Here is a 6,155-nt window from a genome sequence, read left to right as displayed (position 1 = left end):
TGTTTTCTTTTTCTTTAAAGGTGGTGCAAACATCAAGCCTTTTATTGTGGGATGGAGAACCTTCAATACCACCTATGGAGATGGCATGAAGATACACACACATCCAAGAGGGAAATGACATGAACACAATATATCAAATAAATTGCAATTGGCAATGATGAGATAAACATATTAGCATAATAAACATGTGAATTCCAAAGAGAACATCATGCAAATCAAAACAACCAATATGTGAATTTATTGACAAAATTATTGCCAAAGACCCTTCAGGTCACGGCCCAAATCCATAGAATGTGAATTTAGATGCATGACTAACTTGCTAATCTTACATAACTCAATAAGCATAATTAATTTAAACATAATTCAGTAAACTCCAAATAAACAATACTCCTAATAAATCTCTTACAATAACTAAAATCTACAATTTAGAAATAATCTCCAAATACTATAAAATCTAAAGCGGAATAAAAATAACTAAAAATTCTTTAAGGCTTCAAGTATTATTGACATCGCCTAAAAAATCTCACGCTCTACCTTGCACCTTACGAAGTAATTCAAAGGTTTTGTCTCACAACTAAACTTTAATCTAAAAATTGTAATTGATGGGATGAGCCACACATCTAGTAAGCAATTATATATAATACACAACAGAATAGAGTCAAACAAAGTATGAGTATTTTGATTTTTCACAAATTCACTCTATGATATCAAATATAATTATTCCAAAACATATAATGAATCACATCTTAAAATCATTCGAAAGCACATACATATAACTGATCAGAGCATAGTGTCACATATACATATATCACATATTCTCACATACAATCCTATAAGTGGACACTAACATCTAACCCCTGCTAGTGAGGGATCAACACTTATTCTCACATACAACTCTATGAGTGGGCTTACACATTGTAAGGTTGAATTTAATCAACCATCTTGTTGGCTTCCATGCCAATTTTCTTGTAATTCAGCACTTAGAAACCCTATATTTAGGTGGGAATCATGTAAAGGTACTGTGGGAGAGAGTGTGTAGAAATGCTCAAGACTGTGCAGTGAAGCAAGGACTCGCGATTGGATCTTGCGGGTGGCTCACGACTGGCAAGCCTCCTGATGATGCACACAAGCGAAACATGCAGAGAAGCTGAACCGTCATGCCAGTTATAGCACTACAGGACAAAAAGTCTAGACTAGCCATTCAGTTAGCTCGCGTCTTGAACTCGCGACTCAGTCAAGTCGCCAACTAGCTCTGTTTTAGAAAAACTAACTGTTCGCATTCTTTTCTCGCCCTAGTATAAATACCCCTTATTCCCATAAAATATAGAGAGCTTCCAGAGAGAATTTTAAGAGAGAAACCCTAGAGAAAAACAAGATTGACTCATCCACAATCTTTACATAGAGCTTCTTCAAATTCCTCTACTGTCACCCTCTCCATTGTTACATTCTTGAGAAGTTCTTGGCCAAATTCTTTTCTCACCATACCTACATCTGTGAGAAGGCTTTTCGGCGCTTTGGGAAGCAGTTAGGAAGGGACCAATGTTTACTGGTTAATGCTATGGGCTATAGCGGAATCCGGTAAGCTAGAAAAGACAAAAGTTCGACTTAACCTCATTGGAGCAAGAAGCTTGGAGGGCTTAGGTACACTAGGTAGATTAGGCTTGAAGGGTCTATTGCTGTTCATGTATCCAACTACATTCTCTAGTGGATTATTGACCACTTGGAGGGCGGCGGAGAGGTTTTTCGCCGAGAACTTCAGTTTCCTCTTCGATAACACATCATTGTATTGTCCTTGTGTTTGCATCTCTCTTCCCTTAATCTTTGCCATTTAATTTCTACTGTGAATGTGATTTTAATTGGTTTAAATTGTTTATCAATTTTGCTATTAGCTTATGTTCATTTTCCGCACATATATTGTTTGACATTAAGCTTGAACTGATAATTTTGTTATTGGGGGTTTATACGTTCATAGTGTTTTATACGCTATTTGAACATTCAATTGGTATCAAAGCAGGTACACTTTCTGTGGTTTTATTACCTAAGTGTGATCCTAGACCCCTTGGCTTGCTATGGATAGTGCTATGGCAAAGGCCAATATGAAGTGGAGTAAAGGTGTTTGTGATAATGACTCTATGAGCATATTTGAAGATTGTCCTAGTAATGAACTTTTAGAGTTATTCAAGTCTAAGAAACATGCTATTGTTTTTATAAGCATGCTGAAATCATTAGTTCATAGAGATCATGATGTTCATAATAGCTTGTGTGAGTCGATTTTCTTGGTTGAAAAATATAAGAAAAGGAATAGACATTTGTGTGATAAACTTGATGGTTTGAAAAGAAAGCTACATTCTTATATGAATGAAGAAAATAAAGACGTGTCTTGTTTTGATAATCAAGAATGCCTATCACATGCTTGTCTTTTTGTTCATACCGCATTGAAAGTGTTTAATTCATGTTTGTGGTATCTTGATAGTGGTTGTTTAAGGCATATGATTGGAGATAAGTCTTTTTTCAAAACTCTCAAAGAGAAGGAAGATGGTTATGTGACATTTGGAGATGGTAGTCACTCACAAGTTCTAGGAAATGGAACCGTTGAGATTCCGAGACTACCCTTGTTGCCTGATATGCTGTATATCAAAGGATTGAAAGTGAACCTACTGAGCATCACTCAAATATGTGATAAAGACTTCTTAGTCCAATTTTTGAAGAAAGGGTATCTAATCCTAAATGATGAGGGTGTTCAAGTGTTGAAGGGACTTAGGACCACCGACAATTGCTATGGTATCATTCTCAAACCGAGCATAGCATGTTGAAGTGCTTGAGGGAATCTTTTGGAGCTATGGCATCAATGACTTGGGCATGCTAATAACAAGCAAGTGGCTAAAGTCTCAAAGCTAGAAGCAGTGGCTGGTTTACCAAAGTTTGGAAAAATTGAGAAAAGTGTTTGTGGTCATGTCAAATGAGAAAACAAACAAAATTAGCTCATCCTAAGGTGAATGTAGTTGCTACTTCACGACCTTTAGAGTTACTTCATGTGGATCTAATAGGTCTAACGAGAACTGAAAGCATGGGCAGAAAGCGCTATATTATGGTGGTAGTTGATGATTTCTCAAGGTACTCTTGGGTGGAATTCCTTAGAGACAAGTCGGAACCATGTGATAAAATGGAAAGGTTGTGCAAGAGGCTATAGAATGAAAATGAGGTAGTCAAAATCAGAAGTGATCATAAGAAGGAATTTGAAAATGCTAAATTTGAAGCTTTTTGCAATGAGCACGACATTGAGAAGGAATTTTCAGCTCCAAAGACTCCACAACAAAATGGGTTGGTTGAAAGAAAGAACTGGGTCATCCAAGAGATGGCAAGAGTCATATCACTCAACAAAAATATTCCACAAAAATTTTGGGCTGAAGTTGTGAATACATTATGTCAAATTGGGAATTGAATTTATTTCCAAGCAGGGACAAAGAAGACGTCATAAGAAATTTAGAGAGAAAAGAAACCGAAAGTGAAATATTTCAGAGTATTTGGAAGTAAATGTTACATTCTAAATGACAGGGAAAATCCTGGAAAATTTGATGCTAAAAGTGATGAAGGATATTCCTAGGATACTCCAAAAATAGCCGAGCATATAGAGTGTACAATAAGTGCACTAAGACGGTGATGGAGTCAATAAATGCAGTCATAGATGACACCATCTCAGAAAAGGATATTGATGATGAAGGCAAGAGGCTAAATCTTAAGAAGAATGAGGATGATGATGATATGTCTCTAGGTGATGATGCTGAGAAAGAATCACCAAAAAAGGAGTCTACACCTCCTATATCAAGAAGAGAGACTAGATCAACACAAGGAGTTTCAAGCCCACTCACACCTCTGGAAGTTCAACCTCCAATCTCTCGTGAAGAGGAACCTTCAACTTCCAAGATACCATCGTCAAGAGTAACTCTCAATCATCCACTAAGCAATATCATTGGTGATGTAAATGAGGGACTTCGGTTGAGAAGAGGACCGGCTATATTGTGAATCATGTGATAAACAATTGTTATCTTGCTCAATTTGAACCTAAAAAGGTAAAGGAAGCTCTTAAAGACGAGAATTGGATAGAGTCTATGCATCAAGAGCTACATCAATTGGTTAAAAATGATGTATGGGAGTTGGTTCCAAGGCCCAAGGATACACATGTGATCGGCGCCAAGTGGACTTTTAAGAATAAGACTGATGAGGATGGTGAAGTTGTCCAAAACAAGTCTAGATTGGTGGCTCAAGGATATACTCAAGTTGAAGGCATAGATTTCGATGAATCATTTGCACTGGTAGCAAGGCTAGAGTCAATCTGAATTCTTCTCTCCATAGCATGTATTATGGACTTCAAGCTGTACCAAATGGATATGAAGAGTGCCTTCTTGAATGGTTTTCTAAATGAAGAAATGTTTGTTAAGCAACCAAAGGGGTTTCAAGACCCTCAGGTTCCAGATCATGTGTTAAGGTTGAAGAAAGCATTGTATAGGTTGAAGTAAGCACCAAGAGCGTGGTATGATCGCCTCACCACATACTTATTGGAACGTGGCTTTAGGAGAGGCTAAGCTGATCAAACATTGTTTGTTAAAAGAGATGAGAAATCTCTACTTGTTGCTCAAGTGTATGTGGATGATATTGTTTTTGGATCCACAATTGATCAACTAGCTCATGAATTTTAGGAAGAAATGAAAAGGGAATTTAAGATGAACATGGTGGGGAAGTTGAACTACTTCCTAAGGCTTCAAGTGAAACAACGAAAAGATGGAATATTCATCTCTCAAGAGAAATATGCCAAAAATCTTGTCAAAAGATTTAGTTTAGACTCTAAGAAACACACTTCCATTCCCATGAGTTCCTCAGCAAAACTAAGTATAGATGTAGCCGGTGTTGACATAGACCCAACACTTTATTGAAGAAAGATTGGTAGTCTTCTCTACCTTACTGCAAGTAGGCCAAACACGGCAGTCAAGCAAATTATTCGCTAAATCAATGGCACATCTGACTATAGGATTTGGTATTCAAAAGATTTGAATGAGTGCTTAGATGGATATTCAGATGCTGACTGGGCTGGGTGCATTGATGATAGGAAAAGCACGTCTGGTGGTTGCCTTTATCTTAGAAATAACTTGATTTCATGGATGAGCAAAAAGCAAATTCTATCTCTCTTTCAATGGCTGAAGCTGAATATATAACAGTTGGAAGTTGTTGTGCACAACTACTATGGATGAGAAAGCTACACATTACTATGGAATTTATCAAGACACTATGTGTGTGTTTTGTGATAACACTAGTGCCATAAATCTGTCAAAGAATCCAGTTCAACACTCGAAATCCAAGCATATCGAGATCTGGTGTAACTTCGTTCGAGACTTGGTGGAGGACAAGATTGTGTGTCTAGAGTTCATCAACACTAAAAATCAAAAGGCAGACATATTCACTACGAAAGTCCAAAATGCGTGTAAAACACCTTTGAACGTTTAGACCCCAAATTACAAAATATCAATTCAAGCTTATTATCAAACAATTAATGTGCGAAATATGAACATAAGCTAAATACAGAATTGATAAACAATCTAAGCCAATTATAATCACATTCACAATAGAAAATAAAAGGCAAAGATAAAGGAAGAGAGATGCAAACACAAGGACAACACGCGATGTGTTATCGAAGAGGAAACCGAAGCCTTCGGCATAAAATCTCTCTGCCGCCCTCCAAGTAGTAAATAATCCACTAAAGAATGTAGTTGGGATACATAAACAGCAGAAGACCCTCCAAGCCTAATCTACCCAGTGTACCTAAGCCCTCCAAGCTTCTTGCTCCAACGAGGTTACGCCGAATCTATTTCTTCTTTAACTTACCGGATTCCACTACTAAACCATAGCATCAACCAATAATCATTGGTCCCTTCCAAACTGATTCCCTTAGCACCAAATGTACCTTCTCATAGATGTGGGTGTGATGAGAAAAGGATTTGGTCAATGACCTCTCAAGGATGTATCAATGGAGAGGAAGAGAGTAGAGAAATTTGTAGAGTCTCTTAGTGAAGATTGGGGAAGAGGCAATCTTGTTTTTCTCTAGAGTTTCTCTCACAAAATTCTCTCTAGAAGCTCTCTTGATTTCGTGGGTATAATGGTAT

Source organism: Quercus suber, unplaced genomic scaffold, assembly GCF_002906115.3.
Source record: "Quercus suber isolate HL8 unplaced genomic scaffold, Cork oak 2.0 scaffold_247, whole genome shotgun sequence".
NCBI lineage: Eukaryota > Viridiplantae > Streptophyta > Magnoliopsida > Fagales > Fagaceae > Quercus > Quercus suber.
The sequence above is the reverse complement of the archived record's forward strand: the minus strand, read 5'-3'. Positions refer to the sequence as shown.